Genomic DNA, 13,364 nt, shown 5'->3' with positions numbered 1-13,364 from the left:
ATTTGTTATCATGCTCAAGTGAAGCATCAAGGAGTTTCATGTTTTTGTGAATTTTTAGGGAGAATTGATAACATCAGCATTCAGCTATCTGCAATTGCCACTCTTTTGGTTCCTAACATAACTTGATCATGAAGAGTCCATCATGTCTGAATTACTATGTTGGTTCCCAGTCTGGTTAGCAGAAAATGACTGCAAAAGAAAGTAATTGAGAGGAGGCTGACCTAGGCCAGGCCGCTAACCTTTTACACAGCTGACAGCCCTCCCTGCAAACAGAGCCTTGCCCTTGGTATTCCCACTGCTGCCAAGGACCTGTGACTACCCTGTCCAGGTGGCCTGTTCTCTGGGCATGGAAGCTTGCTCACATCAGCCCTTGCCTTCTCCTCAGAATCAGGGAGAGGTTCCAATGCCTTTGAAAGACTGAAGTGGATACCTCATTAGGCCTTGATTATCCTCAAGCAATTGCTTAGATTTCTGCCCTAATACCAATCAGCCTTTTTTAGCAGAGGTCGTGGAATGGGCAGTGGCTGTCTTGTCTTCGTTATAATGCATCATTTGAAACTTTTCAATTAAGCTTCAGATCAGGCCACAGTACTGAGACCGCTTTAACGAGGGTGAGTAATGACCTTGTGCTGCACGTGATTTCTGGCACACCATCAGTTTTAATTCTTCTTGATCTTACTGTAACCCTTTGATACTTTGGATCAAGGGTTCTCTTGAAATGCTTTAAGCACACTGTAGGACTTTCAGGGACTGTTCTGACATGGTTTCTATCCTACTTGTCTCAATGTAGCCAGGCTGTCACCTGTAAGTTCTCCATATAAATTCAAATTGCCAAAGATTAAAAGGCAGCTGAAAATCTGGCCTGTGCACAGAACTGGGGAAATTTGGTATAGGTCCCCTGAGTGACTGAACCTAAGGAGAATTCTGCTGCAAGAGCAAGGTAGCTCCTTTGATGTGCCATGCCCAAGTAGAGCAATGCTATGATTAGAACAGAAAGCTACATTATGCTGGAGTAGTGAATTTAATAAGAACTACTAGAGAGAGACTTCCAGAAATTTAGACTTCCCAGTTAATACCTATCTTTACATTACATATAGATCAAACTATAACTCTGTGGTTTAAAACACAGTGTTAGAACCAGTAATGTCAATGGTAGAAATATCATTGACATCAACAGGACAAATATCCCTTAAATTAAGGGATATTTGGACCCAGATCCAATTCCAAACCTAGCAGCTGGGACTAATTTCCAAGCAGGCTGTGTCTGCTTGAAGCAGATAAGCCCTAGTATTTTCATGGTGCTCCTCAGGTCTTGGACTCTGATGGACGTGGATTCCCCCTGAGAGCCACAACATTCTGTCCTACTCATGGGTAGAACCAGCAACTCAGCCATAGAGGAGATGGAGTAAGAACGAGAATGCAGCCTCCACCTCACAGGTAGGTGTGATGGATAAATCACCATTTAGCCTGTGGTCTTGCTTTGTCCCATCAAGGCACCCAACACAGGGGCCACGCTTGCTGAGCTTTTGCCAGAGATGTTTGGCCATCCCCAGATCTCTTCTCCTGGCCAACAGGGCACGTACTAGGCTGTTAGCCACAGCAGCTGATTTATGCTGGGCTGCTGATAAGGCCTCAGAGGATTGCCTACGAAGAGCAAAGAAACAACATATTTGACAGTTCTTCTCCTGCTATACTTTATAGATAGTCAACCCTAAAAGCAATGGACTGAGCTACTTAAAAGTAATAACTCTGTGTACCTCTTTGTTGGGATTTTTTATTCGTTACTATTTTTGAAGCTCTTCTTACATGAAGCATGAGGGGGGTTATCTGGAAGGGTATCGGAGAAATCCTTATGTTTTATTGCAGTTGGATAGCACTAGCAGAGAACTAGAAAAGCTTTAAAACTTGCTATCAATCATTTGATGTATGCAGTAGGTAATCTTTACTGATACACCTCTAGTAACAAACTGGGATGGTTTGTCTCTCATTCTACCCTTTACAGGAGGCCTCTTTCACTGCACTTGAATGGTGGTAACAGTGAACAAACCTCATTTCCTAAATCAAGCTTATTGGATAACATACTTATTTTTTCATACGTTGTAGCCGGCAGAAAACATTCATCTGACACTGCCTTGGCTACAAGAATAGAGCAGCAGTACCGTATGTGTCCTACAATAGCAACACAGGAAAGAGATGAGGGAACTCAACAGATTTCACTCCAGACAAAATTACTGTCACTACATCAGGATTGAATTCTTTGTTAATCCAACACTGTCACACCTATTAGCATGAAAGAAGGCAGAGGTCATTTAGCACTACACTACTTACTGCACGCTGGAAGCAAACCTTCCAGCTCCTGCAAGTGTTAAAGCTGGAAAAGGCAAATTGCAGCCGCATGCCGTGTTCCCATCTCAGGTCCTCTAGGCAGCAATTATAAAAACCAGTTGTGTTATCACTACATTTCGAAGTCAGAGTACTACCACTCTGATGTGTGGCTCTAAACCCAGCAGAGCTTGATCCATTAAGCACATAAAGGGGCCTGTGTGCCACAGGAGTCTGGCCTGAGCAGAGGACAGAAACCACAAACTCCCAAATTCAAATCCTGTGTTTCTTCCGCTGTTTGACCAACACTTCAGAACACATCCATACATTCTAAATTTCTCACTCTAATAGGAATACATAGAAATGTTCCTTTCAGAGGTGTAGCACTGATTAATAAGCTTGTCACTGAGGATGGAAACTGTTACCAAAAGTGTTAAGCACTGTTAAATAATGAAATACCATTCTGTGAATTCTGGTGGAATCCAGAGAACTTCACCAAAACGTATTGGTCTCATTTGCATATATACTCTATCTGACAACAGCAATCAAGCCGGTGAAAGTTAATTCAAACGTTTGTTATGCTCCGTAACTGCAGAAAAAAATTAAGGCGAAAACTCTGATTCACAAGGAAGAACTGTGCCTGCTAAAAAATCCTTAATTTCTCACATAGAGAGTACAAACTAATATTTCTTTCATCAAATTTGCACATGCCTCAGTGATATTTAGCTTAATAACTGTGAGAAGAAGGAAGAGCATTGACAAAGTTAAAGCACAGAAAAGCATTCTGCAGAAAAATGCCTAATGCTTTCCATTTCAGCCACATATCCTTGCTCAGGTTTCCTGGCAAACTAGAAAACGTCTGGTTTAGGAACTTCTAGCCCAGTTTTTCTGTGATACACCTCCAATACCACATCACCAGTGTGAATCGCTGTGGACCACCTGAGACTTTCCTGCCATGGAGCCATAAGCACTCGTTCTGGATTCTCAGAGGACACATTATGGTTTTCCTCAAATAAAACAACTTGAGAAATTTCTGTATTTCTGGATCATATCATTCCTTCTGTGAAGAGTTCCTGTAGCAGTTAGGTCTTTCAACCTTCATTTGTATGCCTTTGTTATAAAAACCCATTTTCTCTTCATCAGCTTTGTACACAAAATAAAACCAGACAGGCAAGCCTGGAAGCTTCCAGGACTTCCAGAGCAGAGGCCGCTGAGTCTGTAGACTAGCAAACGTCTCAGGAATGCAGGATACATCCCTGACACTGGATTACTCTGTGACAAAGTAAATAATTTTACTCCACAGATTTTTCCCTTTCAGGGACAACACCGCCTCTTAATTTCTGCTGTTCCTTCATCACCTATAGCAGTGGGGTTCACGTGACCCCAGACACTGGAATATATGCAATGATGGCTTTCTCTCAGCTTCTTTTCTTCTAACAAACCATTTGGGGATGGAAAAATTTATATGTCTTCCCATTACATTGCCATGGAAAGTAAAAATCAAACAAAAATAGTGGGAAAAAAAGCAAGAGGCATCATTTCCTAACATATTTGTGTGGGTTCATTTCACCAAGGGATGTACTATACCTCTACCATGAGTTGCTGAAAATGTGAGGAAGCTGTGAAACACGATGTTCTTATGCTTACCAAGAATCACCAGCCCTTTGCCTTTAACAGAAGATCTGCAGCCTAAATAGGCAGCTTTAAGAGCTCTCCTGACTCAGTTGCAATCAAGATACCATCTACTTAAATAAGCATTTGTACTCCCAGCAATTTTAGGAGATGAATTACTGATCTTATTACCATGGTAAATACCCTTGAGGCAATGCACAGGCCAACAGAATATTGCTTTCTGCTGGTACAGTACCCATTTCCAGGAGAACTCTGGGAGTATTCCTAGCCATATGGTAATAATAAAAGATTTGCTTAGTGTGTATTTGCCAGAAAGTCCCATTTGCAGAAGTGGCTTTTAAATCTTTGACACTGTTCATGGGAAACAGCTTGTCAGCTATGAAAATATTCCTACCAGCTCCTGTGTATCAGCCTTACCAGTGGGTGCAGGGATCTGCAGGTGGTACCGCTCAGGACGAAGTGGAGAGTTTCCAGCCAACACAGTGACATTACCTGGATGAGCAGAAGCAGTTCTTTTCCAATGGCAGAGCAGCTCATGGCCTTCTTTGATGACAGTCCATTGCTCTCCCGTTGCTCTGCATCCCAATGGCCAGCAGGAGACGTTGAGGGCTGGGGAGCTGCGGTGGGTGGAAGGACATTCATTTATCACTGAACCTTCATCTGGTCAGCAGGAGAAGTTGATAAAAACTGCTGCCTCCAGGGTTGTGTTCTCTTTGGGAATAAGGAAAAGGTGAAGCTGGCTAAGGTCAATGCACAGGAGGCTCTGCTGAAGGTGGGAGCACGTTGGCCATGAATTACCAAGCATCATCTGGTGTCATAGATAAGCAGAACGGGTAAGAGCTAGGCAGGCTCTACAATAAGGGATGGATTTAATTAACAATTGCTCAGAGGGAGCAGACCGTAGCATTTTGGCACGAGGACATCATACATCTGACAGTTACTTAAAGAGACAGGGAGCACCCTATTATAAAAAAATATATTACCCCTCAACGTGTTTTAAAAATTACAGGAGAAACACTAACAGATTGCATTACCCCCTCTCTGCAGGGCCACCAGGCACAACAGCACTGAGCTCTCGGTAGGTGTTCTGCACAAGGGCCTATTTAAAAACACTGGTCCAAATTCGGTTCCAACGGCACAACTCTGCTGAAGTTAGGCGCTTACGCAGATGTAACCAAATGCAGATGTTGATCCACATTAACTGAACTATTAAATGCATCAATCTTACCCAACCATCTGATGACTTGTCCCATTCTCCTGTATTTCCCCGAAGTTTATATAAATTCAGCCAGCTGACTATTTGCAAGCTTCTGGGTAAGCCTCTTTGTCATTTCTTTCTTGGATTTCAGGTTTGTTTTTTTTCCCCCCATCTCCCTTTTAAAATGACTTTTTTAACATTAAGTGAATCTTGTAAATATTTTGAAAGCTAAAGGAGAACATTTCTGTACAGTTCTGGCTGTTTCTCCATTCAGACAGAAAAAAAGAAAAAAAAAAAAAAAGAAAAAAAGAAACAGCAAAAATGATAAACCACCCAAGTTCTCCACTATTTTTTCACATCTCAATACTCAAAACAACGCATTGAGTCAGCAGCACCCTACCTAGTGGGTCTGCAGTCAGACGGGTGACTGATGAGCATGTAACCACGTCCCCCAGGTGTCAGCATGGCTTCAATCAATGGATTTCCTCCTGTGGAGCTGAGCACGGACACACCATTGCTAAAATGGGAATGCCTGGAAAACAGAAAAGTATATCCCTGAACACATATGTCCTCGTAACAGTCCCTGTTCTTCACTCACCTGAGTGCAGCACTGCCCAGTCGTTGCAAATAGTCAATGGAGGGAATATTATTTACTGACCAATCTACAGGAAAAGGGTTTCATGCAGTTCAGAGGCTCCCTGCCAGCAATGCATCTGAAGATCTATTATACTCGAGCAGCTTTGAGCCCTCAGAGCGCTGTGTACTTTGGGCCTTTTCACTGATGACAAGACCCACCACAGTACCTTTGCTCTTTCCCAAACTCATCCTGCCCATCCTGCAGGAGCAGATTGCTTTTTCTGAATCACAGTTAAAAATCAGTGCTGTAAATTGTACTCTTAAAAAAAAAAAAAAAAAAAAGAGGCCACAGCAAAAGTGTGACCTGAATGCATAAGAATTTTTTGAATGAATGGAGCCCTTAATATTTCATTTTGCCTAATGAAGTAAGGCACGAATGTAAAAGGATTACTATTCCTGTAACATTAAATTCACACACACAAAGTGTAATTCATGAAACCTGGCTTTAATTTTTTTCATATAAATAATTAATGCTGCATTTAAAGCACGTTAAAATGTTTTATTTCTTAATCAGATAATTTGACTGAGAAACAAAGATGCCTTTATGTCCCTTTTCCTTGACTAGAGTTACTGTAATAAAAGTTCCCCTCTAGCTTTGGCCTTCACTCTCCGGTTTGCTGCTGCCAATTAGTTTTCTAAAGTCACTATTTTACAAAACGCTTCTCACTTTTAAAAAAATGTAATTGAATGTCTGCACATCACAGAGTTTCTTGTGTTCAGACACGGGGTGTTAAACATTCCTTCGGTTGACTCGGGTCAGCTTTAAAAAATCTCAGACGCTGAAACTTGAGAAGCGGTCGTGTGCTACAGTGTTTTCTCCACATCCTGTTAAGTATTAAGCGGTTATTTAAAATAGAGTTGTTATACTCAGCAGCTGACTTAAAGTGCTCGATATAGTTTACAAGACGATTAATTAAATGAGAGCATTGCATGTGATGCACATGTATTTCCATAATCATTCACATTGGCCTATAGTTGCCCTTTAATTTTCATACTAATTAAAGTAACACATTGATCTGCAAATTGTAAATGGCTGCATTTCTCTGTAGATGTTAACACTGATGTAAGCTGAATGGCGAATGAAAAACTCCGAGAATTAAGCAGAGTGTTTTTTGACTCTGATCCATTCAAGTTTCTCTACTCATTCCATCACTGGACCACATCCATATTTTAACAAGACCGTGTGGGTTTTTTTTCTGAGTTTTCAGCCCCATATTGTTCCGAGGTACAGTGTGCTTATTTTTTGTATTGTGGTGTCTAGCTAGCTGGGTTCCATCTGATAAAACAGAGCAGTTAGGCAGGGGTTGCAGTTACATATTTGGTTTTTAAAGTGGTAAAGGGAATGAGGTTTGTAATCTGATGGGCAAAAATAAAGGAAACCAAAATGTGCAGCTATTTCACCAGTAGTACTGCCTCTTAATTACATCTGACCAATTATCCTCCTTGATTCTTGGTCAAACCTTGACACGGCTGACTTGGGATCTGCGATGCAAAACAGAGGGATGCATTTTCAGGTCATGTCAAGGCAAGGGGAAATTACTCCCTAAAACGCTTACCAGGACTTGGAAGAGAGAAGCAGCAGATACGATTATCCCGCTGCTCACACAGCTGCTGGCATTTCAATTTGGCACACATCTAACGGGGACCACTGCATCCACCTCGAGCAGCCCTTAGCACAGAATGGGCATACGGTAATTGCTATTGAATGAGAAGTAACCACGGACTGTAGGCGTATGAAAGACACCTCAAAAAAAAACGTCAAAAAAACCTTCTGTCAGGGTCAGCAGCTCAAAAATTAACAACTAATCACTCCTTCCAATGTGTCCTCCATCTAATTGCTTCCATGATGAGGTGGCTTTTCTTTTTTTTTTCTTTCAGAAATGAGCATTATAAAAGATTTCTTTTTAATTTAAAATGAAAAATTCCTCCATTCCCAGGTGACCTATCCAAGAGAAATAATAATAAGCACTCGATTGCTCAGAGAGCATCAGCTCTCACACATATTACAAGGCTGAGCGTTCATGCTCTCTTACAGCCCCAGCCCCGCTCCCTTCCCGCAGTGTGTCCTATCTCCAGATCCTAACTTGGCTCAGCCCAAGATGTTATTTGTTAAAATTAACTTTCAGATCAGGCTGGAGTCAGCGTTCTTGGCAAGGAGGAAAGGAATGAAAACTGCAAGGGAGGGAGCAGCTTCGGGTGGTGGAGAAGGGAAGCTGCAGCCCAGAGTGGGGATTTTTGGGGCAGGGATCACAGCACAGCACAGCAGGCATCATAGACATGTTTGCGCCCAGCTGTGCCCAGTGTCCTTGGGCCCTTCTCACCAGCCTGCCCCTGGCTCCCCACAGTGCCGGGCTGAGCCCCATTCCACCCCAAAGGGATACCCTGAGGGGCTGCTCTGTGATAACCTATGCGTCCTGCAAAACGTCCCATATGCATCTGCTTCAAGATGCAGAAGCACTTGTGGCTTTGTGCTTCTTCATACCAAAAGTCTTCTGAAGTTTGGTTGGCGACACTGAACCACCACACAAAGTCATGCTGAGGGAAGACCGATAGGATACAGTAATAATGCAAGGCTCTTTTTTCCCCATCATAAACCAAATCTCCTATACATTTCTGGAAGATTAATTTATATTTGGGGGAATTCTGAGTGAAGCACTGGAAAAGAGACTAAACGCATGACTAGTTTCTACCTGACCTTAGCTACTACATCAGCCACCACTGCTCCAGCACACTGATATATGGAAATGTGTGTGTGCTTCAGCTTAATTACCTAGGGACTCTACATAAAAAAAACCAACTCTAACATATCTTCATTGAAAATGTAGCTTTTCTGAGAGCCAGGCAATGGTGCTATAAGTCCACTGACAAATTAACCATGTATTTTATCAGAAAATAAGATATCTCCAAGCTACATGGATAGAGCCCTGCTTGCCTTAAGTGACACATGTAAACCATGAAAGGTAAAGCTAAGCAGCAGTCAAGGTTTGTTGGGGATTTTAACTTCGATTTTGCATTTTGAAGTTTAACCTCCAAATTTACTGTGAGAACAAAGGGCTTACCAAGAAAACATAACCTAAAAGCAAGGGACCTCAAAAGTTTCTGACTCAAATGACACAAATGGATGTGGCACTGGCTATGTTTCAAGCAGGAACTCCAGCTGAACCTTCAGCCTGGGCACAGATCTCCTACCTCCCTGCATACTCTGCCCTCCTTCCCTTTGCACTCTCCAACTAAATAGAGAGAGGACCTTCCCTCCCTCCACCATAACCCACAGAGGTTGCCACAGATGGGCAGCAGCTGGGTGCTTTCCCTGCAGGCAGGGACAAACTGAGCACAGCACATCCTGAGCAAGGCCAGGGCTGGAAGGCGCAGCCTGGACCCGACTGGGTGCTGGGTGAGATGCTGACACCAAAGCTGGGGGCCTGGGAAGTCTTTCATCTCTCCACAATCAGCTTTTTTACACAGCCTCATGACAGCTGGTTATGATGAGCAAATTAAAACTAATTTCAAAGTTACTCTTGGGCACAATTGTCAGGCTTTCCTTCAGGAAACTCTCTAAACAAGTGCTTAACTTTAAGCAGATGCCTAAATCCCAGTGAACACAGGAGGATTTATACACCTGCTTTAGCGCTTTACAGGGCAGGGATGGCCCCCAGCAAGTGGTGTGTCACATCCCTGTGGTCCCAACGTCCAGGTGGCTTATTCTCTTTCAGGCAGCTTATTCTCTTCCAGGTTGAAGTGCCAGCACCCAGCCAGCTCCAGGACCACAGCTCCACAAACCAGGTTTTTACTTCAGTGCACATCCTGCTTTTCTGCAAACCTGCACAACCCTGCAGGCAGCTCTTCTGCTAATGAGCTGCAGCATGGAAACTTGAGCACAAGAGCTGTCTAGGAGGGCTCAGTCACAAATTGCCACTCTTGATAGCAATGCTGTTCTTTCAAGCCACAGAGAGCACATCAGAACTATTTCTTGAAGTTGTAGCTTGGCCTTTTCTCCCCTTTTTATTCTTAAGAAGACTGTCAATACAGTCTCAGTGTGCCCGGAAAGCACAAGGAGAGCTGGTACTGGAGACTTCTCCAGTGAAGTGGGGGCACGTTGTTGGTAATCTCCCTTTCACTGGATACAGATGAGCCTGCTCAGAAGCAAAATTAGCATGCTGAGAAAAGCACTTCTCAACCTAGAGTAACGACTGCAGAGCTGGTGGGAGGGGAAAGGAAAGGGAAGGCTGGCACTATGACAAGCAGCATGAAGCATTTTCTTGAGCATTAACACTCACCTACGAAAGACACAAAGATATAAAGAATGGGATCAGCTGAAAAAAAGCAAGAACTTTCACTGAAAAAACTTCTATGTTTAATAAGCTTCCATTCATTCTTCTTAATTAATTGGAAATCAAAACCAGAGTTTTCATTTCTCTATCTCTTTCTCTGTTGGCAAGAGGAAGATGGGAAAGGAAGCAGAAAAGGAAAGGGTCACCGCTAAGCTTTCTGAGGTCTTTCCTTTTGATACTGTGACTTGTTTTTGATATTTTTTTAATTACTTATTTTAACTAAAATAAAAAGTCTCCAGAAGAGCACTCGTTTTGGTTAAAACCAAACTGGTTCTAAGGAAGACAAGCTCTGTGGTACTATGCTTACATATTAAAGAGGGCACATAGAAGTCAAAAATGCACCGACAGACCAGCATAGGTCAGACCCATGAAAAAAAGAGAAAAGATTTTTAACAATCTTTCAGCCCTCTCTTTATTAGACCTTAATTAAATCAATGGGTCAAAGCAACAGAGGAAAAAAATGGTTCAGCTGGGGGACACTAATCAACCCCTTTTGGTGGGCTGAAAGATCTGTTGAGCAAGAACTAAGCTTTAAGTCAGCATCTGCCTCATGTAACACATAAGCACAGGCATTACGCTGTAAGAAAAAAATATTTATAGGACTATCTTTTCTTGAAAATATAAAACGACTTTTAAAAGGAAACACTGCTAATAACCATATGGTAAGCCAGTGAGCATGCTTCAATGAGGAAAACTGAGCAGATCTTTAGGTTTTGTTCTTAAACACCATCCTTGCACACACTGTGTATTTTAGAGAACTTAAGCTAACTCACTTGTGAGGACATGCAAACACAAAAATACCATCCGTGTTACTCGCAGCATATGTACAGCATGCTCACCCAACAGGAGCCACGCAGTGAGGCCTTGCCGGCACAGTGCAGGCGCGTCCATCCCAGCATGAGCCCACGGGAAAGAAACGTGACTCAGCATCAGAGTTTTCTTCCACCACTTCTGGCTGTGGAGGAAGCCAACTGCACCACAGCGGCTGTGGGTGCACCTCTGTTCCCTGTGCCTGGGCTGTAGCTGGAGACAGGCAACTCCTCCTACTTGTCCTTCTCCTGTGCTTTGTGCAGAACAGGGGGATCTTCAATTCCTCTCATTCTTACTCTATATTTAATAGAGAGCCAAGATCCAGCAAGCTCCTGTTACAGTCCTGTAAAATAAGAAAGGCAGATGTGTTGCCATCCTTATCTTGCTTGGAAGGAATCTTGCATCCTAAAGACGACATCATAGATTTTAACCAAAATGCACATCTGCAGGTATAGCTCTTCATGTGTACAACAACCGTCAATGAACAAATCCAACACTCAGCATTTATCTATACAATGGCCACATATAATATCCCAAGCTAAATGTTAACAATTGCACACCTTCAGATACTCTTGGCAGTGGGACTGAAGCACTGCAGAGTGACTTTCCCTCTCAGGAACCCAAGGAACACGTGCAGCAGCATTGCTGTACCACAAATGGTGCAAGGAGCATGGCAGTGTCTCCAGCTCCACACACAGCTCCATGCAGCTTTCATGGCAGAAAATGTCAGGGAAATAAATATCACTACATTACCACACAATGCTTTGCCTTATTATAATTCTAATTGTCTCTTCTGCTGAAAATACTGTTGCAGAAGGAAGTTAACACTAGCTAGGCACTGGGTGGGATTCCTTTCCTGGAAAACATGTTCTCAACAGGAAACCCAAACACAGTGCTAGACAGTTATCTTAAGTAGATTTAAATAATTAAATCCAAAATTCTCCAACCACTTACTGTTTCAAATTTATTTCTTTAATAACAAGCTTGTTTCAGAAACACACTGGATTAGGGTTTCATTTATTCAAAATTTAAGGTCTGTCCCACTTTGAGTGTTATTTTAAGTATTTAAGGGAATTTTTGTGCTTGAGAAAACGAAGAGATTGTTGCATTATAAATTAATTTCCTCTGCTATTGCACAGGCCATGCACAGTGCAGCTGTGAAAGCGCTGCAAGAGCCCCAGTAGTGTCCTCAAGCCCAGCCTACTCAGAGCAGCCCGATTTCTCACACACAGAGATGCTGGCCCTGTCTTACAGCTTCAGCTAGGAGTACTTCCCAAACAGCGACCTTGACTGTGCCAAGCAAAGGGAGTGTTTGGAGACAATGAGGAGCACCCACCAGGGACGTGGCCACTAAGAGCCGTTGCCGTGCCGAGGGACCAAGCCTCAGAGTGCTGTGTTCTGCAGCATGAGCAGCTTGGCTACAGGTGCTGCCTCATACAGACGCGTTCAGTGCTGCTTGCCTTTTGCACAAACAATTTCACAAACAAGCAAGTTTCTTATATGTTCTTCCTCACCTCCAGGCATTCATATTCTTTTTAAGTACAGGAACGTTAATTAGATTTTGACCGCAGACCCCGGATTTGACTTACCCTGACAGGGTTTCCATTAGTGTAATCTGTAGGGGAATTCACTGTTTTAACATCTGTGCGCCTAAGGCCTATCTCACATTTACTGCTGTAGTCTGAAAAGCCTCCCTTGTACGGCTGTGTGTTTCTTCATGCTCCCAATTTCACAGAAGTCATTTCAGCACCAAACGGTAATTAGCAAAGGGATGGGCCTCGGCTGACATGAATGCAATTTATTGTTTTCCACAAGGCCCTGAACCAAGCAAACAAAGAAGGCAGTCTTGCTGTCTGGCATTTTATTAACTTGTATTGTGCGACGTACCTTACTGAAGGGAGATCTCCGAGTATATTCAGCAGCCGGTATGCCGTAACACGCGTGCTTCTGAAGAATATTAATTTCAGTTCAATTAGACAAGTTTTGCGGGACCTCAGCCTCTAAAATAGGACAGCCACTTTTATAATTATCTTCTGCATTAACTTTATCACCACCCGACTTTTTACATAAATGCAACCTTTCATCTTTAAAATGCCAACACTTCTTCAATTTTGGCAACCGTACAGCATTGCTAATTATTTGCTCATTATGTGTGGTTAACTGATGAATCATTAATAAATGAATGAATGGCTAATATATTTTTATGGTAATTGGAGATATAACTGATTGCAGACTTCCTTTGCTTCTCAAAACTGCCCTGAATGAGCAGTAGCTGCTTAATTGTTTACAGATGATATTTATGCCACTGATGAGCTCTTCCATCCCCGTGGCTCAGGAGAGGTGAGCCCTCCCTGCGCCCATGCTCTCCTTCCCCACAGCCTCTCAGAGGATGGGTGCACACACACCTCTTTGGGGAGGGCCTCCCACCAGCTCCC

General features: G+C 42.9%; 1 long non-coding RNA gene across 1 annotated transcript; it reads right to left on the bottom strand.

Annotated features, from left to right (window-relative positions):
• Positions 1-5,555: 5,555 nt before the first annotated feature.
• LOC140255640 (uncharacterized) lies at positions 5,556-12,921 on the bottom strand. Its single transcript, XR_011904514.1, has 3 exons — positions 12,817-12,921; positions 10,959-11,272; positions 5,556-5,684 (listed from the first exon to the last, which is right to left on the bottom strand). It is a non-coding gene; the product is annotated as an uncharacterized lncRNA (long non-coding RNA).
• Positions 12,922-13,364: the final 443 nt, after the last annotated feature.

This window comes from Excalfactoria chinensis, chromosome 8 (assembly GCF_039878825.1).
Source record: "Excalfactoria chinensis isolate bCotChi1 chromosome 8, bCotChi1.hap2, whole genome shotgun sequence".
NCBI lineage: Eukaryota > Metazoa > Chordata > Aves > Galliformes > Phasianidae > Excalfactoria > Excalfactoria chinensis.
This window is presented reverse-complemented; position numbering and strand designations above follow the sequence as displayed.